Raw genomic sequence first — 27,160 nt, 5'->3', positions numbered from 1 at the left:
TAAATGTGTAAGTGCTGGGGAATCTCAGCAAACACCTGCTTCAATGTTGAACTTGACGTCGTGGTGAAGCAAAGCCAGGAAATCACTGGCATTGCTCATCCAGGGATTTCCGTGATCAAGCAAGAATCCTGAACATGTGAAATGGCCAGGTCACTGTGCTTGATTGACGAGGTTCCTATTGTTGGCAAATATAATTTATGAAATCTTCTAGAAAAATACTTCTGAATTTATCTTTCAACATATAAAACATCTAACTGTAATCTGCAAATACACATTCCTGAAAAGCAGAATGCAAATTGCTTGTCCAGAAAAATGTCTGCCTGCTGCTTCAGGCCAGCCCTGCTGTGCCGGAGGCCGGTGGGGGAGGGTGGGAGTGGGGTTGGGGAAGAGAAAGGCAAGAGGGATTAGTTGAAAATTGAACGCAGTCAGGCTTCTAATAGTGCTTGATTAACATAACAAAAAAGGAAGCTTCAGCCTTTGAACGTTTGGCAATGCATCTCATTATGGACAACTGAATTACAATTACCCTGAATAGGGTCTATATGATTTAAAAGGGGGTTGAAATAGGGTCAGTTTAATGTACTTTCTTGGCCTCTCGTGCATGCTTCAGGGTGAATGGCACACACATTTAAACCAATGCACCTGCATTTAATGGCTTAATTAGGATACACTGCGCCGTTACCCTGCTGCTCCAATATAATTTTTCCCCAATCAAACGAATCAGGGTTCAGTACAGAGAAGTCCAGCAGCTTTGTGACGCTGCTCATTGCTCATGTAATAAGAGGGAGCATCGGCTCAGAAGGTTACTTCCAATGCCATATGGTTGCATTAGAGCAGAATCATCAAGGAATTGCATGAGAATAAATTAGATTAATTAAAAGAGATAAATGTGATATTAATGTTTAATATTATTTTAAAATGCATATTAAACAGATATTTGCTTCAGCCTTGAAAAATGCTTAAAAGTAATGGACTTAAAATTTCAACACAGTCAAACATGTATAGTGTGAAAACAAGAGTGAGCTGATTATGGTTAAAATACCAACACTTTTATTCAAAATTTCATAACCTCAGGAGGCTCAGAGTGCTTTACAGCCAGTGAAACAATTTTGAAATGTCCACAGTGTAGAATTCTCTACATTTTGAAGCTAAAGTCAATGGAATCCCGTCCTTTACATGTACACACACCACTGTCTAGAAATCCAGTCCTAATTGATATGCTAGACAGTAATTGTTTCAGGCGGTGGTCTTCTGTTGGAAACTTCCCATTGTGCACAAGGCCCAAGGCATTCCAAGGCCAGTTATGGGAGAACAATGCCAAAGGCTGCAGCTGGAGAAGGGATTGAAGGAACTGTGGTAGAACTTGTGAAGTTTTAACACAATGACCAAATCACTGGAGGGATGGGGAACAAGGATTTATCAGGGACAACAGAATCAATGAGCAGGAAGTGCAAGCTCTCAGAATCATGGCGAAAGGGGAAAATCAAGAACCGGCGTATTTAATGCAGGATGGAGGTAGGTGGTTGGAGGGAGAGTGACGGAATCATTGGAAAGATTACGGCTTGTAGGGGCAGACTCAATGTGGGAAGAAGAGGTCAGGGAGAGACAGAATCAATGCAGAGGAAGGGGCTTCCATGTGGGACAGAATCAGCAGGAAGGTCAGTCCATGAGGTGCTGACTGGGCTTCAGTCAGCCCAGTAAGGCCCTGCATGGCCAAATACCTTTAGGTAGCTAGCTGCGGTCAATGGATTTATCGGTAATATTCAGATAAAACCAAAATTGATTTAAATAGCTTTCTTGATATAAATTGGTTAAATTACTAAAATTAATCAGGGTTAAGGAGTTATACAAACCATTTACTTTTCCTGTCCATATTGGCATTTATCCCTTCATACTTATGTATGTATTTGCAGCATATGTGAGGGTGAGGGGCCAGATACAAAGTGCCTCTTGACTCAACACTGAGTTCAGAGCCCAGCACACCATCAAGCATTCCTGACTTCAGCATTGCATTTTGGCCGATGCTAAACTACAAAGTTTGTCAACTGCTGATATCCTTTTTCATTTGCATCAAGTATTTTATAGAACACTAAGTGGAGAAAAAAGAAATAGCTAAAGGGCCTCTAGAGCATTATACAGCATGGAAATAGGCCATTTGGCCTAGTGAGTCCATACCAATCTTCAACGCTGATTCAATTATATACTTCCCAGATTCTATTGCTCACCTAAACACTAGGGCCAGTTTATAGTAAGCGATTAACCTATACCCCACACAACCTTGGGATGGGAAACGAGATTGGAGCATCTGAAGTAATCCCGTGTAGTTTCAGAGAGAACGAGCAAATTCCATATAGACAGCACCGAGGTCAGTATTGAGCAAAAGTGAGGCAGGAGCTCCATTAATTACAATACTTTGCTACTTCATTTTCTTCTAATAAGATGAAATGAAAGATTGATTAATTAATGTACATACTTAATGAAAATGTGATAGCATAAGGTTTAATATACTGAGATATCTCTGAGCATAGGTTTTTAAGTTGGAATGCTTGGACCCTGGGCAATTCCAATGATTCCATACAATTTTCTTTCTTTCTGCAGCAATTTTTGCATTGTTTCTTGGGAGGTGGGTATGAAGATGTTTTTTTTCCTATATCAAAACAAAAGGACTTTTTGTGAAGTAGGCAGACCTGCTTTACATGAGTTCAGGCAGAAAGCGCCAAGGCTTCACTCAATACATGCACTGAATGGACACACACAGAAAACGGGTGACAACTTACTGAAGCAAAAAGCTGCAGATAGGTGAAAACTGAACGAAAAATCAGAAAATGCAAGGTGTTTTTAGCTGGCTAGGAGATGTCTGTGGAGATAGAAACAGAGTCAACATCTAAGGTTGAAGACTTCATCAGAACTACAAGAAGTTAGAACACAAGTTGTGGAGCTGGGCAGCGGTTTTGGGAAGAACGGCTTGGGCAGTGATTGAGTAGAGAACAAGAACATCCAGGAGGCACAACTACTACCAGGGGAATCTCAGGCAAATGAATGCAACATTATCACAGCTGATTGGTCTAGAGGAGGAATAATACAAGAAGATGAATGAAGGAAACATCTCTCTAATTGTCCCCGTTTATCATCTTAAAACTCTCCTCCAAATCCACATGATAAAAAAAGCATCCATTTCCCTCTTGCAAATGTTGTGTCAACTGGATTCCACCCTATCACAGACATGCCACATGTTCTCTTCACTTCCTAGCCTGTCCTGCCCCAATCCAACTCCAGCAGCTTGAAACAAGCTGTTTACTGTCCTGAAACACCATCCATATTTCTCTCCTCACAGACACCACCTGACCTACTACATACCGTATTTCCAGACTTTCCTTGATGGCTTTAGGGCCAAGTTTGCAGACAACACGGAGACTGGTGGAAGGCCAGGTAGTGTAGAGGAAGCAGGGAGTCTGCAAAAGGACTTAGACAGATTAGAAGAATGGGCAAAGAAGTGGCTGATAGAATACAGGGAAGTGTATGGTCATGCACTTTGATAGAAGGAATAAAGGATTAGATCAGGGGTTCCAAGGACCCCCCTGTTAAATGTAAGGGTCCATGGTATAAAAAAGGTTGGGAATCTCTGGATAAGATTATTTTCTAAGTGGGGAGCAGATTTAGAGGTGCAAAGGGACTTAGGAGTCCTTGTACAGAATTCCCTAAAGGTTAACTTGCAGTTTGTATCAGTGGTACATGCAATGTTAGCATTCATTTTGAGAAGACTAGAATATAAAAGCAAGGGTGTAAAGCTGAGGCTTTATAAAGCATTGGTCAGACTACATTTGGAGTATTGTGATCAGTTTTGGGTCCCTTTTCTAAGAAAGGATGTGCTGGCTTTGGAGAGGGTCCAGAGGATGTTCGTGACAATGATAGGGTTAAAATATGAGTGTGTTTTATGGCTTTGAGCCTCAAGAGCAGGAGTTCTTTATACCATGGACCAATATCATTAAGCAAGGGGTTGTGAACTGCTGTAGAGTCAGACAACACACCACCTCAGAAACAGGCCCTTCAGCCCTTCTAGTCTATGCTGAGCTATTATTCTGCCTAATCCCATAGCCCTTATTATCCTTCCCATTTATGTATTATACTGAGGTAAATCATGGAGTGGGCTCTTCTGGCCCTTTGAGCCACGCCGGCCAGCAACCTCCAATTTAACCCCAACCTAATCACGGGATAATCTACAATGACTAACTAATCTATCAACCAATACGTCTTTGGACTGCGGGAGGAAATCCACATGGCCATGGGGATAAGGTATAAACTCCTCGTAGACAGTGGTGGGAATTGAACCCAGGTCACTGGCACTGCAAAGCACTGTGCTAACCACTATGCCAACGTGGCGTGCTCTACTTATCCAACCATCTCTTAAGTATTGAAATCAAACCCGCATTTACCACTTAAGTACCCCTTCATGTTCCCTTTAAACATTTCACCTTTCACCCTTAACCCATGACCTCTAGTTCTAGTCTCATCCAACCTCAGTGGGGAGAAAACAAGGTTGCATTTACCCAATCTATACCCATCATGATTTTATATAACCTCTATTAAACCTCCCCTTATTCTCTTATTCTCCTGATGTATTCAACATTTCCCTATAACTCTGGTCCTCAAGTCCTACAGGGATTTACAAGTATGGGGGAGGGGATCTCATTGAAACCTATCAAATATTGAAAGGCCTAGATAGAGTGCATGTGGAGAGGATGTTTCCTATAGTGGGGGAGTCTAGAACCAGAGGTGCAGCCGCAGAACACAAGGTGGTCCCTTTGTTACAGATATGTGAGGCATTTTTTATAGCCAGAGGATGGTGAATCTGTGGAATTCATTGCCAGATGACTATGGATCAGGTCATTGGGTATATAAAAGGTGAAGGTTGATAGCATCTTGATTAGCAAGGATGCCAAAGATTACAGGGAGAAGGCAGGAGAATGGGGTCATGAGGGAGAATACATCGGCCATGATGGAATGGTAGAGGAAACTCAATGGGCTGAATGGCCCAATCCTGCTCCTATTTATTATGTTCTTCCTGTTTTTATTTGAAAATTACAGGCCTACAGTTTCCAAAGAGCCTACATTGACCTGGTGTATGAATTTGTCAATTATTTTTATGTACTTTATGGACTATGTCATAGAATGGAAATTGTAAATCATTCAAGTTAAATGCAGACTCTTTTATTTGAGCCAAATTGTTAGTGTCTGTTTTTCCTGCACATTTCATTGCATTTCTTCCTAATGTAATGAACTTCACTAGAATCAGAGAATTCTAGCACAGTGAAAATAAATTCTGATTATCTCTTAACTGCTTTAAGGTACACTAACCAATACTTTTGGGAAAGGAATTAAGTGCAGCGTATGTAAATAATTAATAAATTTCTCATGTTCTTACAGTTCAGGTGTCATAACTCTGTAACAATGATACCTTGTATTCATTTATTTTGGTTTCCTGGCTTGCTATGACAACGTTCATTGCTGAGAACTATGGGTAAATCAACAGTGAAATGGGTTTAGGGTAAAACAGTGAAACAATGCTACAGTAATTTCAACAGTGAAATTAACTCTCCTACATGAAAATAAGTTAACAAGTGGAATTTAAATAACCATCAACTGACTTCATTACATTACTTTAAAAAATGATTTTCCTTTAAGAGTACTGTCAGTTTCTTATGACTTTAAAAAACCATTGTATAGAGGACTAATTTGAATTTACTCTTGTTACTTGCAACACAAGAAAATCTGCAGATCTGGAAATCTAAAGCAACACACACAAAATGCTGGAGGAATTCAGCAGGTCAGGCAGCATCTATGGAAAACAGTAAAGAGTCGATTCTTTGGGCCAAGAATCTTCATAAGGACTCCAATTCTCAAAACTGTTCATGTCAAATGAAACAACCCCGAATACCATTTCTAGAAAAGAGATAATTTATCAAGTTAGCCAGTAAGGAATTTCAGACATTCCAAAGGGGCTATATTTTCATCTAGAGCTTTAATAAAATATAGATGTTGACTGAAAAGAAAGGCTAGAGATTATTTTTCTGTTTAACTGCAGCTCTGTTTTTGACCATGTTTAAAATATTTTGAAAACAAGCCAAGATAGTTCTTAAGGTTATTATTGACAAACTCATGTAGGGCAGGGAAAGGCATGGTAAGAATAAAAGTTGTGATGTGAATACACAAGTTCACAGATGATTGTGCATGTGGTAGTTGGTGCGTGAATGTGACAAGTGCATTAAAGACGAAAGTGATAAATGTGGTGCATCCAGCTCTGAGGAACAACACTGGAAGATGGGATTTCATTTCTATCTGTTACTTGCTTTTCATGGAACCTTGTGGGTAAATGGGCATATTCTTTATTTTCATGGATCTAAGACTTACAAATAAAATGTGCTTTATTTAGACAAAAAACAGCATTATTACTGGCTGAGATGAAAGCTTGAAAGTAATTACAAATGCATCATTACTTAATAGGTTTAGCTATTCTGTGATTACATATATAACTTTCATTAAATCAGTAAAAAAATTATACAGCCACTAGTTCTATTGAGGCTGCATGCAATACATTTTTAAAAAAATCTCCCCAAAATCAGATACTTGGATTCAGATATATGTAATCCCAAACGTACCAGTGCCAAGTTACTCAAGGTGAAGAACTAAGATACTACAGTAATGAGTTGCACATCATTAATTTTGAACTGCAATGTCTGAATGTGCTTAGCACTGAATCAGGAACTTGATCTAAACCGTCTTGAAGTGCATTCGGTTAATCATTTCATGTTGTAAAATAAATGATAAACAGAAAAAAAATATTCGGGATACTGCTTTTCAAAACCTTTGGGGCAGTATACTGCATATTCTAATCTATTTTGTATCTTAGTTCTTGTATCAATATAGTGCTCTTTTGACTAAAAATCTGTTTAGGCAGCCAGAGCTCATCTTTAAATAACTGCAAAGAATGGTGACAGCTCTGTCCCAGATATTAGCTGACCCTGTCATTGTAAATCTGCTGCTTGGGCAGTCATCAGCCTACTTGTTAAACAAGCAAAGAAGCAAAGCGAAGACACTAAGGCAAAGACGCACCATGCAAACAGGGATGATAACAGGATTTACTGGTTCAAGGTCTTTGTGAAAATGAAAAAAAATGCATGGACTCCTGTTAAGACTGCACTGCAACCTCCAGCCAGTCCCCAGGCTCATTATTAACTGGCATATATTCCCAGCAGTCTGTAAAGGACCTCTGATCTTCATAAAATGGAGGATTCCATTCTGAGCATGGAATTACTATCTTTTTGTTTAAACCAGATTCAGCTGCTGACACTGGCATAAGAAGATTACAGAGGCATCAACAAGATGAGTGCCTAAACTCATTAATTTAATTCCTGAGTGCTCTTTGTAATTGGTGGAGCTTGAAATTTACATTTTGCTATCCTACTGCATGTTCCATGCGAAGAGTCTTCAAAGCTAAGTCATACCAGCGGGGATAAGTCTCATAGCTTTCAATGCTGTCAAACTATGACACTTAATGATAAAGTGTCATCAAGGACCTGGAGGCAGCAGCTTCATTCCAAGAGCCACAATGTAAACATTTATTATGGATAATGATTTGGATAACTCATTCGTTTCTTCAGCGATTTACTTTCTCATTAATTTCACAAGAACAAACCACTGCACACCACTCATCAACTTCCCTTGCAAGAAGTGCCTCGACTATGTTCAAAATTTTTACCCTAAATTTGGTCAAACATCTGACTGGGCAGCGGAAGTGTAAATTACAGAAGACAAAGGGAAATGGTGCAGATTTTATGTAGTCCTAAATGTACATGCTTTCACAAGTAGGGTATGAAATACAGTACTAAAAATATTACAATGCTATCCCCCCCCAATTTAATATGAGGAAGTCAGCATATTATGGTTTGGAGTCAGATATTCAAATTTTCCACTTCTTTTTTCTTGAAATACAGCTAGTTGAATGGAACAGAATCAAGAAGCCAAATACTAGTTCTCCAAAGTTTGCAAGATGCCATGTAAAATAACTTGCCTGGTGGCCAAACAGTTTAATTCCACTTCCCATTCTCATTCCGATGTGTCGATCCATGGCTTGCCTTGTGCCAAGATGAGGCCACCCTCACGATGGAGGAGCACCTGGGTACTCTCCAACCTGATGGTATGCATATTAATTTCTCCTTCTGGTGAACAAAACCCTCCCTTACCCCTCTCTCCATCTCCCATTCTGACTTCTTACTTCTCACCTGCCTATCATGCCCCCACCCCAGTCCCCTCCTCCTTCCCTTTCTTCTACTGTCCACCCACCTTTTAATGCAGGCACCTCCCCCGCTCCTTTCCCTCTCAGTCCTGAAGAAGGGTCTTGGTCTGAAACGTTGACTGTTTACTCTTTTCCATAGAAGCTGCCTGACCTGCTGAGTTCCTCCAGCATTTTGTGTAGGTTTACAGCATCTGCAGATTTTCTTATGTTTGCAAAATAACCTGTTTTTCAGAAACATAATCAGTCTTGCCATGGCTGATGAGAGAACAGTTACTAGCCAGAGACGGGCAAATACCACTTGATAATCGAAGTGCCAGAGACATTTTATGTTTCTTGGAAATACTAACGTAGAAACATTATAAATGTGATTTGAACAAAGGCCACATTTGACATATAATCTGGACAGAAGAAGACCATCTTCTCATGCTCAAGCATCTGCATAGATTTGGTTGAGGATGGTTGTCTTGCCTAAACAAAACAAATAAAACAGCAATAATGTCTTCTCATTATTCACAGAAGAACAATGGAAATGGGAATTACTTCTCATTCATTCCGAAATGCAATTTTGCTTTACATCAGAAGGTTAGCGTGTAAACAGTAAAAGCTAAAGGTGTCTTGTAGTACTCACAATTGATAATGATTCACTTCCTTGTACAGGCTCGCAGTAGAACAAGATAATAGAATCAATGAAAAACCACACACAAAGACTAACAAACAACCAATGTTTAAAGTGCAAAAGACAACCAATATGCAAAAGCCACACAAGTTTTTTTTGCATAACCACCTTTCCTATTAACAGTAAATATTATTAATAAAGATCTACATACAAACTCAGAACAACTAACCTCAGCAAACCTAATCAGCACCTTTGTGGACAAGTTACATGAAGAATGATCCCCACAAAATCATTAAGAGTCTTTCCCAACCAGAAGCTCCGGATGAACTAAAAGATCTGAAATCTGCTGATAGTTAGATTGTTGATGTTCAGGTCTGGTGACTAAGGTAATTACAAGAGGTCTTGCTACCTCCGGAAAGCTATCTCACATGCAAAGTGGCAATTCCAGACCAAACATGAATCACAGGAGGATGCTCGCGAGCTGTGGCAGAGCTTGAATGCTATCATCTTCAACAAGGTAAAACCATGCGACATATGTTACAACAAGGTTTCGCTTCCAGATGAGCTCAAAGCCTCTTAAGCTCACTTGGACCAATAGAACCTTCACCAACTCCCACAACCCCAGATGGCCCTGCAATTTTAGTCACTGAGTATCCTTCAGGAGGGTGTACCCACGGAAAGCATCTGGCCGAAGTGCACAAGGTCAAGTACTGAAAACTTGTGCTAATGAACCAGCTGGAGTGTTTACTGATATCTTCAACTTCTCGCTTCGCCTGTCTGAGGGACCTACCTGCTTCACGCAAGCTTCGGTCATACTGGTGTCCAAGAAGAACGCAGTATTTGGCCTCAATGACTATTGTCCAGTAGTATTTTTATCCACTGATGAAGCGCTTTGAGAGATTGGTGCTGGAACATAACTCCTCCTGCCTGAGGAGTGACTTGGATCTGCTCCAGTTTGCCTACAGTCACAACAGGTCAAAAGGAGGTGCAATTTCATTGGCTTTTCACTCAATCCGGGAAGATCTGGACAGTGAAGGTGTATAAGGTGCTCTTCACTGACTACAGCTCTGCATTCAATGCATTCATCCCCTGAAAACTAATCAATAATATCCAAGACCTAGGCCTCAATAACTCTTTGTATAAATGGATCCTCAATTTCCTTACTTGCAGATCCCAGTCAGTTTGGATTGGCAACTACATCTTCTCCACAATCACCATCAGCACAGGTGCACCACATCTGTGTCTTTAGCCCCCTGCTCTATTTGCTGTATACTTATGACTATGAGGCTAACTCCAGCTTCCATGCCATCTTTAAGTTTGCTGATGTCATCACTATTGTTGGGCAAATCAGCATATAGGAGGAAGATTGAAAGTCTGGATAAATTGTGCAACAAGAACAACCTCTCTTTCGAAGTCTGGACCTCACAGACAGAGGACGGTCAGGGCTCCCACCTTTACCACTCTAGGTCTGGAGGGGTTTGGATGAAGGAGAATGGGAGTGGTGATGAAGTGTCTCTTGAGCTCCTAAAGCATGGTCCGTGGTAGCAGACCAGGTTATCCATGAGGTAGATGATTTGGTGAGGAATGTGGAGAGGAACAACATTTTGGTTGTAGTTCCTGACATAACTGTGGTAGAATTTGGAGAAGCCCAAAAAGCACTGTAGCTGTTAGAGGGAGTATGGTAGGAGCCATTTAACAACAGTGCACTTTCTCTGGGTCCATGGTTATGCTTTAGGGTGACAGGACGTAACCCAGGAAGGAAATGACTGAGGTGTTATTACTAATGAAGGTCCTGCGGCCTTGAAATGGTTCTGGGAATGGAACTGAGGTTCGGGCTGATGATCTGGAGGCTTGTTTCATTAGATGCCTTGTCAATGTTGAGGGCCAGAGTGATGAGACTTTTGAGGTTGATGGGCATCTCCCAGGTAGATAACTTGTCTTTCAAGTGCTCCAAAAGGCCATGATGGTAATGGGCCAGCAGTGCTTCCCCAGTCCAGCTGCACTCCATTGCGAGGGTCCTGAATTTCACAGTGCAATCCAGCACCAAATGTGAGGCCTGACGTGGGTGAAATGTACGATCTGTTGCCTCCCGTTCATTTCCCAGATGTTGAAAACCTGGCACATCTCGGCAGTGAAATCCTCAAAATTATTGCCAATGGTTGTTCTATTGTCCCATTTAGCATTGGCCCAGGTCAGAGCTCGTCCAGTCAAGAGATAGGTGGTGAAGGCAGTCTTGGCTTGGTGCATAAGATACAGAGAAGGCTGGTGCTCAAAGTGTAAGATGGACTGGGACAGGAAGTTGTGGCATCTGGTTGGGGATACATTGAAACATTTGGGCAACAGAATTTGGGGCTCCAAGACTGGAGCTTGACTGGCACAGGGTCGCTGCAATGAGACTGAGAGTTGGATGAAAGTGGAAAGCAGATGGTCAATGGTTTCCTGCTGCTTCTGGTCATGTACTTGCATCGGCGGACACCTTTCTTTGGGCAACTTTCTGCTGGGTGAATCAATGGTTCACCCGTCCTGTCAGGAAATGTAGAGGTTTAACCCAAAAGCAGCGCAGCGGAAATGATTCAGTGACGAACAGTAACTTTAATAGTATACCACAAAATAACAAACCATGAGGGGACCACAGGAGAGAACAGGTACTCAAATATGACAGGCAACAAGTTAACTGAAGGCTAGCAGCAACTGTGGCTGGTTCAAGGGGCCAGGAACTGTGGATGAGAACTGGGTTTAAATAGGCTGCAGGTGATGAGTTGGAAACAAGTGGCAGGTGTTTCCTGTTAGGTGGGTGGAGACTGGGAGGTGCCCTCCTGTGCAGGTCTGACAGATGTGGATACCGAACACATTCAAACAAAATAAAAACTGGAGGGATGGAGCATAGTTAGGAATCAACATGCTCAATAAGAAGCACATAGGCTGTGAAGCAAGAATCCTTGTATCTCTGTTAATAAAGAGTAACCAAGATTGCTGTAATCAGGGAGTCAATGGCAAATGGCTCTTCCTCCTGAAGACAGTCTGTAACAACAAAAAATCCTGAGCAGACACATGAAAGAAGTTCAAAACAGAAATAAAGCTTCTTCAAGCTGATCTAACAAATGCATTAACAGAATATGAGCACATATCTGATCTAGTCCTTTTCTGAATCAACAATTCACAACATAGATCCACAAACCAATCCAAAAATTCACATCAGTGAAACTTCCAGTAATGACAGATTTGTTTACAGTTAAGTAGAGAAGTTCTTTCTGCGGATTTCAAAATAGATCCAGATTGTTTTATTATCTAGCACTTTGGAATTTGTTGCTACCTTCTGAAAGTATTTTTGCATATACATCCAGAAAAAGCTATCATTATTTGTATATTGCTATGAAAATTATGGCTACAAAAGTGTGTTTATAGCAATTTTACTCCAGAATAACTTTAATAATAGGCTGAAGATAACATTCTTACTTAATAGTCTGCAGTTATTATAATTAACATTTTTCTCCAAGATCTGCACCAATTCTTGGAAGGCAGCAGCATAACACCATTTCAGGCTGTGTCCTCAGCTGATGCATGACATTTCGCTTCTACAGGAATAAATGTGCAATCCATTTCATCCTTTCAGTTTTTACTTGTACAAGCTTGTTTTCCTGCTTCAGACAAAATGCTCAATTGTGTATTTTGAATAATAATTAAACAAGCTAGCAGCAGTATTTTAATTATGTTCCTACAAATGGCACAAATGTTGAAAGGGACTGGAGCATGCCTGACTTAACTTAGACAGGGACTGAATGCCAACATTTTCAGATGACATGGAAATCTGTTAAACTTAAGAAGGTACGTTGTGCTTCTCTGCACAGAAACGTTAATCCCTGGGCACTCCTAGTATTATATCAGCCACTCACTGTTAGACATTAATACCAGACAAATTGTAAATAATCATACACCGGTATAAATCATAAGCCAATGAGGCCATAGTATGCATTACATTCCAGAACCATCTGTCCACACAAGAAACAGAGAATTACAAGCAATCTAAGTTCACTCTTGTTCATTTGGGATAAGGCCTGAAGGAACACACCTGTGCCTTGCAGTAGAGACATATTCCATGCTTCTTTTTTTACCCAATTTTGACTTGTTTCTTAAAAAAATCATGCATGAAAGCCTCATGCAATGAGTTCATTGTATGAAGTCAGATTTGCAGATTCTGAACCATACTGTTTGATTTTAGGGTCAATGACAGCTTGCCCTAGTAATATCGACTTCTATAAATTGCTCACTTTGGACAGTCAAGATAGTGGCCAGCAGTAGGAAACACCAATTTTTTTTTCGGATGTGGGGTCTAAAGTCAACTGTAGACCCTCCGTCTCCCAATCCAGTTAAATCAACAGTATACACCAAGAAAATTTCCAGCAAGCCTTATGGACTAAAGCTCAGGCTCATTCCACACATGATCAGCATTCACTAAGTCACTGGGAAATTGAACTACTATAAGAAAAAAAAAAGTAGGAACGATTAAAGAAGTAACACAGCAAGCTCACAGCCCATTTCATGTGTTGTTTATTTTCTGCTTGTTAAGTAACGCTTTAAGACCTGCACATTTTCACCCCTATAGGAGATTTTGCTCTACCTATGTTCATGTGTGTGGCAACCTAACAGCATAAAAGATCAAAGGTACAGCCATCTTTGAAAAAGTCCACAGTTTTTCAGATTGTAAGGTTTGATTGACACCACCTTGCATAAAGTTTTTCTGATGTCATAAAACTGCTGGTTTGAATTACTAATTATTGCCTTGCTGATGGGGTTTGCATTTAAAGAAAATCAGCTTGTCTCAGGCATAAGGTGAAAGGTACAAGACCCCAGCAGAGATACAAAGAATGCCAGCTAATATTTCAGCATAGTCATAAGGGAGTGCTGCATTGTTAAGATTATCTGCCTTTCAGATGAGATGTTTAGCTAAGCCTACTTTGCCCTCACAGGCAATAAAAAAAAACACTTGCTCTATTTGAAAGGGAGTTTTCTATAATTTCCTAGCCAACTTTTATCCCTCCACCAAAGTTACCAAAAATATATTTGGTTTTCCTTCCATTTGTGTTTGTGGGAGTATATGCATAAATTTGCTGCTGTTCTTTCTACTGCAGAGTATTGGCAACACTGCTAAAAGTACCTCATTGATTGTAAAGTGTTTCGTGAAGTTATAATAAAATAGGACTGTGGTTTCATAAAAGTTTCAAATGATTTTAAGTGTTTATCAGTACAGTATGCATATTCTTTCCAACTTCTTTTATTTGGTTTTAGAATGCATCATTAAATTTTCTTCAACTGCCTAGACTAATGGTTCACAAACATTTTTTCAGGCACCCGACTTTAACCAAATACTTCTCACAGATGACAGATTAACAGTGAGTCCTCCAATGCAAAGATCAGCATTTTGTTAAAGAAGCAAAGACAGCCATCCACCTTTTAATATTCCAGGCCCCATCCATGATTGATGCCCTCACTTTGAAAACCACTGTCATAGTCAGCATTGTTCAATGCAATGTTATATCAACGATTTTAAGTGTAGCATTCAAACAAATACATCAGTTTTTGGTTGGAGAGAAATAACGACGTGTGATTTTTAGCACTGAAATTTACAGTGCCTATAAAAGGTATTCACCCTCCCTGGACATTTTCATGTTTATTGTTTTACAACATTGAATCACAGTGGATCTAATTTGGCTTTTAGCAGTGTTGATCAACAGAAAAAGACACTTCTGTGTCAAAGTGAAAACAGATCTCTACAAAGCCATCAGAATTAATTAAAAATAGAAGTACAAAACACAAAATAATTGATTGCCTAATTACTCACCCTCTTCAAGTCATTATTTACCAGATGCACTTTTGGCAGCAATTACAGCCCTGAGTCTGTGTGGATAGATCTCTATCAGTTTTGCAATTTTTCCCCATTCTTCTTTACAAAACTGCTCACGCTCTCTCAGATTCCATGAGTGAACAGCCCTTTTCAAGTTCAGCCACAAATTCTTAATCAGATTGAGGTATGGACTCTGACTTGGCCACTCCAGGACATTAACGTCTTTTTAAGCCATTCCTGTGTAGCTTTGGCTTTATGCTTGGGGTCATTGTCTTGCTGGAAAATGAACCTTCTCCCAAGTTGCAGTTTTCTTGCAGACTGCATCAGGTTTTCCTCCAAGATTTCCCTGTATTTTGCTGCATTAATTTTACCCTCTACCTTCACAAGCCTTCCAGGGCCTGCTGCAGTGAAGCATCCCCACAGCATGATACAGACTAAACATAGTGTTTAGTTTTATGGTCAAAAAAGCTCAATTTTGGTTTCATCAGACCATAGAGCATTCTTCCAGCCAACTTCAGAGTCTCCCACATGCCTTCTGGAAAACTGTAGCTGAGATTTCATTTGAGTTTTTTTCCCAACAGTGGCTTTCTCTTTGCCACTCTCCCATAAAGCTGCGACTGGTGAAGCACCAAGATGACAGTTGTATGCGCAGTCTGTCCCATCTCAGACACTGAAGCTTGTAACTCCTCCAGAGTTGTCATAGGTCTCTTGGTGGCCTTCCTCACTAGAGACCTTCTTGTATGGTCACTCAGATTTGAGGATGGCCTGCTCTAGGCAGATTTACAGCTGTGCCATATTCTTTCCATTTCTTGATGACTGACTTAACTGTACTCAAAGGAATATTCAGTAACTTCAAAATTTTCTTGTATCCATCTCCTGACTTGTGCTTTTCAATAATTTTTTGTGAAGTGGCTTGCAGTGTTCTTTTCTCTTTATGGTGTAGCTTGCCTGCATATTGACTCACCAGCAGTTGGACCATCCAAATGCAAATGTATTTTTACTACAATCAATTTAAACACATTGACTGCACACAGGTCTGCCTCCAAAAACATTTCTCCATTTAACTAATTATATGACTTCTAAAACCAACTGGCTGCACCAGTGATGACTTGGTGTGTCATAGTAAAGGGGAGTGAATACTTTTGCAATCAATTATTTAGTGCTTTATAGTTGTAATTAATTTAGATCGCTTTGTAGAGATTTGTTTTCATTTTGCCACAGAAGAGTCTTTTTCTGTTGATTGGTGTCAAAAAGCCAAATTAAATCCATTGTGATTCAATGTTGTAAAACAATAAAATATGAAAACTTCTAAGGGGCGGTGAATACTTTTTATAGGCACTGTAGATACATGAAACACATATGCTCAGTGGCCCCTTTATTAGGTACACCTGTACTGTACATCTGCTCATTAATGTAATTATCTACCCACCCAATCACGTGGCACCAACTCAATGCATAAAAAATATGTGGACTTGGTCACGAGGTTTAGTTGTTCAGACCAAACACAAGAATGGGGATGAAATGTGATCTAAGTGACTTTGACAGTGGAATGATTGTCGGTGCCAGATGAGATGGTTTGAGTATTTCAGAAACTGTTGACCTCCTGGGATTTTCACACACAACAGTAAATAGAATTTACAGAGAATCACGTGCAAAACAAAAAAAATCGAGTAAGCAGCAGTTCTGTGGATGAAAACGCCTTGTTAATGAGAGAGGTCAGAGGAGAATGGCCAAATTGGTTCAAGTAGTCAGGAAGGTTGAAAGTAACTCAAATAACCATGCACGACAACAGTGGCGTGCAGAAGAGTATTTCTGAATGTACAATGCATCGAACCTTGAAGTAGATGGTCTACAGCACGAACATATACTCAGTGGCCATGTCATTAAGTACAGTATGTACCTAATAAAGTGGCCATTGAGTGTAGAGGTTTAATTCACTTTGATGCTTTAAGCAAAGGGCAGATATAAAGTTCCTTCAACAGACGCATTGAGGAAGTTTGCATTAATACAAAAATCAACGAGTTACTGGAGGTAAATTGTATATTGGTAGGGAGTTCACCATCTATCAATATTACTAAAAGTGTTGTAAACGGATGTGTAAATTCATGAATGAAAATAAGCACATGACTACTAAGTGTTGCAATATTTTTAATGGAAAGTTTAATATGAACAAAAATAAAACATCCATTACTTAAAGGTTTAAACTCTTCTTGCTTCATATCTATTAATTCTGCATAATACTATCTAAAATTATTGCTATTAAGAGTGAAATGTTGAAGTTTTCTGTGCATTATATCTCTGAACTCTTTAGAAAGGCCAACCAAACTTTGGCTTTGAACAGTTAGACTTTCTCCTTTCGGTCACTGTACTCCTTTTCTTTCTGAACAATTGAAGCTATGATGTATGTACTATTTAACTTACAAAGCTTGCACATTTACTAGCTTTCAAAAGACAAGGGTGTTCTAGTGTTTCCATCATTTTGTCCCCTGTGAGAGAAGGAACATGTACTTACTCAGCATTTTTCATAAACTCAATATGTTGCATAAGCACTCCGCAGTCAATGTAAAAAGCAGACAAACAGAATAAAACGAGTTATCAGCTAAGACATTGCGATCATCTGTTTTACTTGATGCAGCTGTCAATTTTTACTATAAAAAAAGATCGTGTTACTTGACCCACTTTCATTGCTGGAACATCCAACGTCTACAGGGGACAAAGGAATCACTACCTGCTTTTTGAATGACAGAGCAGGCAAGATGGGCTGAACTGTCAATTCCTGTTTCTACTTCATATTTTTTATACAATAACAATGTCATCACTATTCAAGAATGTTTAATTTTCAAGGAAAGTCATTTGTGGGGGTGAGGTGAAGGAGGTAGAATACAGAAAGTGAGATTGTGGAAGTCTCATTATCTTTTTGACCATATGGCAGTGAAGCAAAATCCACATTTGGAATAAATGACTACTTAGATAACACAAGGCAAATTTACTATAAGTGTGTTGGGATTGGAAGTTCTGTGCCAATACTTCCGTCTCTACAAAATGTCGACCTGTTCTGACCATCTGTTTAAATACTAATGTGCGAATATGAAACTGGTCCACGAGATACAGATTCGCACCTGATGGTTTTAGTAATTAGTCTTCATTACAGGAGGTTCACCAAGAATGCCAGTTCCACAATACTGAGACCACAGTTCCAATCAGATGTTCCAGGTTCACTGCCCATCTGCCAGTTCTTACCTCCACAGGCTCACATGTATGTGTCATTGAAAATGTTCAAATACTTCACTTAGAAGTTGAACCAAAGTGAAGTAATAAGGGCCAACATATTCAAAGTCTTTATTCTATAGTTAGATACAATCTGAGGTATAAAATTTAAGCAACAAAATATTATATTATATTGTAAGTTACTACTAATTCATATTTATATACTCTTCAATGTGACAGTTCAAGGGATGCATGCACGTGTTGTCTTATACTCCACCACAGAAATTGTAGGAGCCATGCATCTGTTCTCCATCTGCTTTGTATTCTGTGTTGCACGTTTATTATGGTAACTAGTCACATTAGTGGGAGAGGCGGTGTGTAATAAAACCGAAGGGAATAAGTTATACATTCTTGCGTATTCCATGCAGTTTGTAACTTGGAACCGGCAGCAGAAGTTGTACCTTCTGCTGAGATAACGCTTAATATTGCTCAATAGTTCTTAGCCTACACTTGGGTACGCTTACGTTTCAGCACTTCAAGATTGTATGTTTGTCAATTGCTAATAAAGGATTGACAAAAGTTTTCGGCTTTTGGAGCAATCATTGGAGCTGGGGTGTGTCACACAAATATAACAAATCTGTAGTGGTTGTGGGCTAGCAGTAACAGTTTTGGTATTTGGCCGCTACAGAGACTATAGACAGTACTAAAGTGACATGCCACACAATCTCCTGTTGGTATAGGTACAATTTGTGAGTTATTCTTTCATGGTTAATTCCAAAGCATCCTTAATGCCTTTTTAAATTGCTTTCTTTGGACTGTGCTGTTTCATAAAAGTCCATCCTTTGCAGGTCATACTTGATTGTTTTGACTTGAAACATCTAGGTACCCTGTAAGCAGTTAAGAGTCAAGGTAGTTGATGCAGGCTTGAAGTCAGGTTTAGGTTGGGAGGTTTCCTTCCCTAAAGGGTTTTTCTGGAACAGTTGGGATTTTATGACCATCTGCTAGCAACATGGTCACTTTGTGTTGAAAATGCCATGTTGCTCGTTTGTAAAGGAAGGCTGTGCACTTGGCCAGAAAACTAGTGGCCTGGCTCTCTGATGACAGCTGTTCCATTTTGCCATTGGAATGTTTCGGTCTTTGAGCATGGTGTATTTCAGCCATTCACATAAATTTCAGCACCTTGCTAAAGTATTGCATTGAAAAAGCCAAGAGGTACTACCCATTGTTCAGTTAGATTTAAGTGCAACTCCCAGTAAGTTAAGATTGAAACAACAAATGTAAACTCAATTATATCAGCTACAAAAATTCTTTGAAAACTTATAAATGCCAAAGCAACATTACATTCACATTACATAAATTTCTGAAGCTCCAATGTTGATTGTGACAGTAAAAAATGTCAAACTTTCACAGGGAGTAATTTAACAATCTAGCTATGACAGTACAAAAATACATTTAAGGAAATTCATGACATTGATACGAATGGGTGCTTTATAATCCAAGGAGAAGCTGAAGGAAAAATTAAAAGATATAAAATTATATAGTCCAATTCCATTCCCTCAGACTTCCGAACAAACTTTGCAGCCAATTGAGTACAGTGCATCCCAGTTAATAGCACGTATCAAGATCAGCACGTTTGCTCAATTAAGTGGCTGTCTTAATTCGCCGGAGTTTCATGGAAATAGTTAAAAAGGTATATAAAAAGACAAACTACCATTTAACTGAGTAACAAATTAAGTACTTAAATGAAATACAGAAAATATTAGAATGTTATCAATACTACTACAGTACTATAAAAATGTATTAGTTCCTAATAGTTAACAATGGAGGAATTCATTCAGTCAATCTCTTTTGATTGACTGTAAATGAACAAAATCAGTGCAGATACCCAGTGCCAATAATGGACTGCTTTCATACAAAGCTTTTGGTGATTCCAAACTCTAAAACTTCACTTTCATTGTAACATTCAAGGTGATTGTCGAAGCCTTCAAATTCTTCATATTTCCTAACTTGTTGAAATAGTGAAATTGTTTTATTTTCACTCCTGGCTGTTTCTGGTGTTTCCAAGGCCGAATACTTGAAAACGCAGTGAGCAAAACAGTTCTGAGGTGTCTTAATGCTTATTTCTCACCAAACATCAGTGACAAAAATCACTGTTCTTTTAAAAATCAAACACATGCAATTGTAAGCAGCAGAGTACCCCAAATAAATGAAGGGAATCCTGGCTATATTCTCGATTAGTTTTTGCACTTTAAGAGTTGTCTTAAATAAATAGGCACCCCAATTAACTGATGGTCCAATTAACAGGAATCCACTGTATTTCTGAAAATCAATTAACTGCTTATGCTGGAAACACTCAGCAGGCCAGATGGCATCTGTGGAAAGAGATGCAAAGATCCAAGAACCTTTTTCAGAAATTACGTCTTTAACTTAAGTCTTAAAATTTCTATTTTCATCTGTTTTTCCCTGTTCTGATGAAGGATCTCCAAACTGAAACAAACTCCATTTTCTTTCCACAGATGCTGCTTGACCTGCTGAACGCCATAAGCATACTGTGTTTTAATTTAAGCATTTTTGAAATCTGGTCATGGTTTTTACAAGGGACACATAGCAATCAATTTGTGCACAGCAAGATCCCACAAACAGCAGCGTCCTGGTTCCTCAGCCCAAGATCCTGGATTGATGTTAATTCACATTTGGTGCAACAGATGCCAAACAGTATGCAATTGATAAATAGCTAACATATAGAAAAATAATTATGTCGAGAATTTGATTCTAAGAGTCTAGTTGAAAACATCTTAAATTGTGCAACTTTCCACTGACTGCACGAGCAGAATAAAAAAATTCCAGTAGCCCATAGATCAAACATACTATCAAAGATATCAAACTATTATAGATCAAAGACAATCTACCATTATGGAAACAGACAAGACAAGACATCCTCTACATAGCACCATCCAGAGACAGAGAAGCAGTTTCAGCGACAGGTTACTATCGATGCAATGCTCCTCAGACAGGATGAAGAGGTCAATACTCCCCAATGCCATTAGGCTTTACAATTCTACCGCCAGGACTTAAGAACTTTTTAAAAGCTATTATTAATGCTTTTTGAGATAGTGATTTAGATGCATATCATATTTTTTACTAAGTATTGTATGTAATTAGTTTTGCTACAAGTGTATGGGACATTGGAAAAAAAGTTGAATTTCCCCATGGGGATGAATAAAGTATCTATCTATCTATCTAAAAGTGTTTTGCTGGGTGATCTACGAGATTGTGGTACCATTCCAAATTATGTAGCAAACAAATGAAGATGTGGACAAAGTTTGCTCAAAGCCATCAGAAGTTACCACTGCATTATTGCATGATACATACTTTCAGCTGATGTGCTGTTCTTTTCTAGGTATTAAGCTGGTGTCCCATTTCTGGTGCTTTGGCAACACCAAATACTCTTGATATCTTATGTTTCTAATGTATAGTAAGTTTGAAATACACTTAAAGGTCTTAATTTTCAAACTGCTCCATGGCTCCACCCTATTCTTTCAGTAATCTCCAGCTTCAATCCTTAGAGTACCCTGCATTTGTCCAGTTCTACTCTCTAATGGGAAGGGAAACAAATAAAAGTGTAGATGCTGGAATCTGAAATACAAAAAAAACCTGATAAATCTAGCCAAGAAGAAAAGCTTACGAAGGGTTCAAAAGACTAGGTACTGTAATGATAGAGATCTGGAATATTATAAGGCTAGAGGAAGGAGCTTAAGAATGAAATTAGGAGAGCCAGAGGGGACATGAGAAGGCCTTGGTGAGCAGGATTAAGGAAAACCCCAAGGCATTCTACAAGTATGTGAAGAGCAAGAGGATAAGACGTGAGAGAATAGGACCAATCAAGTACAACATTGGAAAAGTGTGTATGGAACCAGAGGAGATAGCAGAGGTACTTAGTGAATACTTTGCTTCAGTATTCACTATGGAAAAGGATTTTGGCACTTACAGGGATAACTTGCAGCGGACTCAAAGGCTTGAGCATATAGACATGAAGAAAGAGGATGTGCTGGAGCTTTTGGAAAGCATCAAGTTGGTTAGGTCGCCGGGACCAGACGAGATGTACCGGCAAGGGAGGAGATTGCTGAGCCTCTAGTAATAATCTTTGCATCATCAGTGGGGACAGGAGAGGTTCTAGAGGATTGGAGGGTTACCTTCTTCCAGAAAGGGAATCGAGATAGCCCAGGAAATTATAGACCAGTAAGTCTAGTGGTTGGTAAGTTGATGGAAAAGATCCCGACAGGCAGGATTTATGAACATTTGGAGTGGCATTATATGATTAGGAATAGTCAGCATGGCTTTGCAAAAGGCAGGTCGTGCTTTACGAGCCTGATTGAATGTTTTGAGGATGTGACTAAACACATTGATGAAGGTACAGCAGTAGATGTAGTGTACGGGTGGCCCCCGTTTTTGAACGTTCGCTTTACGACACCTCGCTGTTACGAAGACCTACATTAGTTACCTGTTTTCGCAAACAGAAGGTGTTTTCACTGTCACGAGAAAAGGCAGCGCGTGCCTGGAGTAGCCAAGCTCCTCCTCCGGAACTGCATTCTAGCCGCCATAGCTTAAACACATGTCTGTGAGCATCTGTGCTTTATGTCGATTTATTTTGTGCATCCATTAGCAAGATGCGGTGCGACGCAGCTTGCAGCGGCCGCTCCGGAACTGATTATCTGTTATTTGTGAAGTGGGGTGCCGTGTGCAATCATAATCAATTGAAAAAGGACGTGGAAGCACAGAGAAACATCGGGAAATTCCAGGAAGACCTTCTTCGTTGCTGCTGCTGCTGTGAGGTCTGGGACTCTGCTGGGAAGAACAGGCCCCCAGTCCTCGGGGTCATGTTGCCGATGGCCGTTGGCGGGGCCATCTTAATACACTTGGCAGAGGATGGTGCTCGGAGAAGCTGTGCCGGAGGGGATGGTCATCGGCTCGGAGGTTCGACTGACTCAGGTCACTTTCGGTGTGTGCTGTGTCTGCGAGGCTGGTTTCAAAGGAGCTTCCATTGTGTGATGCGTCTGTGAGGCTGAGTCGGGCGGCGCCTTGGAAGTCCATAGCGGGGGTATTCCCTTCTGCCGCTGGCGTGGGATGGCGAGTCTGTCAGGACCCTGGGGACTTGTGGAAACTGTGGTGATTTATTTTGAACTTACAGTCCTTTAACATCTTGGTCTATTTATACTGTGCCCATAGTCTGTTTTTTTTAAATCAATTATGCTATTGTTTGCACTGTTGTAACTATATGTTGTAATTATGTGGTTTTCTGCAGGTCTTGTAGCTTTAGTTTTTGTCTGGTGGATTTGGAGCTCCTTTCCGGGGAACGCGCTAGACGGTAGCGCGATATTTATACGCAGCAGCCTCTCCGGACTCTGGATTGGGAATTGCCAAACGTTACGTGGATTTTCTGGTGTAGTCTGTTTTGTCATATGCTTTTGTGATATCATTCTGGGGGACCGTTGTCTCATTTTTTAACTGCATTGCATTTGTGGTTTCTAAATGACAATAAACTGAATCTGAATCTGAAGATGAGTTCTAAGGTATCGGAAAAGCCTAAAAGAGCTCATAAGGGTGTTACACTTAGCATAAAACTAGACATAATTAAGTGTTTTGATCGTGGTGAACGAAGTAAGGACATTGTCCGCGCGTTGAACCATTCACACTGTTTATACGCAGAGAGAAAGAATCTCGAAAGCTGCCGATGTTACTGTAGGTTCTGCTCGTAGCAAAGTGGTCTCTCTTAGTCGGCATCCAATAATGGATAAAATGGAAAGTCTATTGCTTGAGTGGACTGATGGGTGTACAAAGCGTGGTGTTCCGTTAAGTTATCTTGTTCTTAAGGAGAAATCAGTCAGTCTTTTTAATAAGCTGAAACAGAAAGCACCGGACAATGGTGATGAAAGTGTTGTGAAAGTGGAATTTAAAGGTAGTCATGGGTGGTTTGATATCGGTTTCTGAGGCGAGGGCAGCTTCACAGCTTAAAGCTTACTGGAGAGAGTGCTTTGGCTGATACTGAAGCTGCCAAAAGTTCCCAGCAGAACTAAAGAAAATAATTACAGAAGGTGGTTATTCCTATAAGCAAGTGTTTAACTGTGACAAAACTGCAATTTATTGGAAAAAAATGCCGAGCACCCCAACCTCCGACGACTCAGCCTAACACATCATCATCAGTGTGCTCGCTGTCTTCCTGATTCCGGTAAGTGAAACTACACTGTACATACATTATTTCTACTTTATACAGGCTGTGTATTATTATGTGTTATTTGGTATGATTTGGCAGGTTCATAGCTTAAAGGTTACTGGAGAGACAGCTTCCGCTATGTAGTGAGATTTTTGCTACACTAGACAGTGCTGCAATGATTGCAGAAAAGTATTTCTACTTTATATAGGCTGTGTATTTATCATTCCATTCCTGCTTTTACTATATGTTACTGTTATTTTAGGTTTTATGTGTTATTTGGCATAATTTTGTAGGTTATTTTTTGGGTTTGCGAACGCTCACAAATTTTTCCCATATTAATAAATGGTAATTGCTTATTCACCTTACCACATTCCGGCCTACAAACTGTTTCATAGGAACGGGGGGAAACCTGTATACTGATTTCAGCAAGGCATTTGACAAGGTACCCTATGCAAGGCTTATTGAGAAAGTAAGGAGGTATGGGATCCAAGGGGACATTGCTTTGTGGATCCAGAACTGGCTTGCCCACAGAAGGCAAAGAGTGGTTGTTGATGGCTCATATTCTGCGTGGAGGTCAGTAACCAGTGGTGTGCCTCAGGGATCTGTTCTGGGACCCCTACTCTTCGTGATTTTTATAAATGACCTGGATGAGGAAGTGGAGGGATGGGTTAGTAAATTTGCTGATGACACAAAAGCTGGGGGTGTTGTGGATAGTGTGGAGGGCTGTCAGAGGTTACAGCAGGACATCGATAGGATGTAAAACTGGGCTGAGAAGTGGCAGATGGAGTTCAACCCAGATAAGTGCGAGGTGGTTCATTTTGGTAGGTCAAATATGATGGCAGAATATAGTATTAATGGGAAGACTCTTGGCAGTGTGGAGGATCAGAGGGACCTTGGGTCTGAGTCCATAGGACGCTCAAAGCTGCTGTGCAGGTTGACACTGTGGTTAAGAAGGTATATGGTGCATTGGCCTTCATCAATCGTGGGATTGAGTTTAAGAGACGATAGGTAATGCTGCAGCTATATAGGACCCTGGTCAGACCCCACTTGGAGTACTGTGCTCAGTTCTGGTCGCCTCACTACAGAAAGGATGCGGAAATCATAGAAAGGGTGCAGAGGAGATTTACAAGGATTTTGCCTGGATTAGGAAGCATGCCTTATGAGAAGAGGTTGAGTGGCCTTTTCTCCTTGGAGTGACAGAGGATGAGAGGTGACCTGATAGAGGTGTATAAGATAATGAGAGGCACTGATCAAGTGGATAGTCAGAGGTTTTTTCCCAGGGCTGAAATGGCTAGCATGAGAGGGCACTACTTTAAGGTGCTTGGAAGTAGGTACAAAGGAGATACCGTGAAAATTTTTTTACGCAGCGTGGTGAGTGCATGGAATGGGCTGCCGGTGACGGTGGTGGAGGTGGATACGATAGGGTCTTTTAAGAGACTCCTGGATAGGTACATCGAGCTTAGAAAAATAGAGGGCTACGGGTAACTCTTGGTAATTTCTAAGGCAGGGACATGTTCTGCAGAGCTTTGTGGGCCAAAGGGCCTGTATTGTGCTGTAGATTTTCTATGTTTCTATGATAATATTTTAGGTTGAAGGTCATTCGTCACAACTGGGCCAGAGAGAAATAAGTTAGTATAAGTAAAAGAGAAGTTTGGGAAGGGCAAAGGGAAGAAAGGGAATGTCAATAGGGAATAGGTACAATTCCATAGATCACTAAGACTGGCAACGTAGCTGGACAAGGTGGCAAAGAAGGCATATGGCATGTTTATGTGAATTTATGCTTAACACAGCATGCTTTTCTTGTTAATGCTGCTTACATGATGCTAAAGCTGCTGTCACGGGTGTTTTTCATTATGCATGCACACATATATTTCTGCATGTGAAAATACAGTATATATGACTTTGACTTTGAAGACTTGGGTGAGCAGCTGGAATAGCGTGTGCTGTTTTGGTAACCATACTATAGGAAGGATTTGATTAAAGTCGAGAGGGTGAAGAAAAGATTCGGCTGGAACCAGGTAGCTTGAATTATAAGGAGAGACCGGATAAACTGTGACAGTTTTCCATGGAGTGAAGGAGACTGATGGGTAATCTTATCGAGCTTGATAAAATGAAATACAATGATGAGATGGGCTGTCATTGACTAACGAAAGACCATTGGTTTAGGGTTAAAGGGATCTAAAGGCTGACCTTTTCACACAGATGATGTGAATATGGAGTGAGCTGTCCCAGGAAGTAGTAGAGGTGGGTACAATTACAGCCTTTAAAAAACATTTGGATACATATATGGATCGGAAAGGATTGGACAGATATGGGTCAAAGGGCCTGTTTAATTGCTGCATAACAATGACAGACAGCTACTGAATGGATAATTTGTATCCACAAATTTCAATGTTTCCACAATTGCTGACTGTGCCTTTTTTCTTTGACTCAAGGCTGGGAATTCCCTCTTTAAATGTCTTCATAACTCTATCTTTCTTGTTTAAATGCAGCTTAAACCTTGCTCTAACACCTTGTTGATATAACATCAAACTCTGTTTGATCACACTCCTCTAAAGTAGCTTAGTACATTTTAGTGCAATAAAGGAACCACATAAATGGAAGCTATTGTTTTCTTTTTTGAACTAGAAGAGAAGATTTTAATTTTCATTCCCAAGGAAGCACATAAATAATTTGAATTCTTGGTTTGCCACTTCTGGCACTACACATTATCACTGAAAAGTTGAGAGGAAAAATAAATCAGCAATGATTGAATGGTGGAACAGATTCAATTTCTGCTCCAATGTTACAAAAAACTTGGAACAGTCAGCATTGCTGAAAGTAAGTCACTTGCTCCTTTAAATCTCACAGGCTAAGATATTCTGCTGCTTCCCCGAGAAGGGGCCTGAGAATAAAGCCTCATGCCTGCAAAATACTTGATATCTTTTTTGGGGAAGGAGGCTTAATAATTTTTAATAAAATGGAATATGCTTCTAATTCACATGCTTCAAT

General features: G+C 40.0%; 1 protein-coding gene across 2 annotated transcripts in view; it reads right to left on the bottom strand.

The window, feature by feature from the left end:
- cdkal1 (CDK5 regulatory subunit associated protein 1-like 1) overlaps window positions 1–27,160 on the bottom strand; it is a 508,040-nt gene that overhangs the window by 31,639 nt on the left and 449,241 nt on the right. The gene's annotated exons all lie outside the window — the stretch shown is intronic.

This window comes from Hemitrygon akajei, chromosome 20 (genome assembly GCF_048418815.1).
Source record: "Hemitrygon akajei chromosome 20, sHemAka1.3, whole genome shotgun sequence".
In the NCBI taxonomy this organism is placed as follows: Eukaryota; Metazoa; Chordata; class Chondrichthyes; order Myliobatiformes; family Dasyatidae; genus Hemitrygon; species Hemitrygon akajei.
The sequence above is the reverse complement of the archived record's forward strand: the minus strand, read 5'-3'. Positions and strand labels throughout refer to the sequence as shown.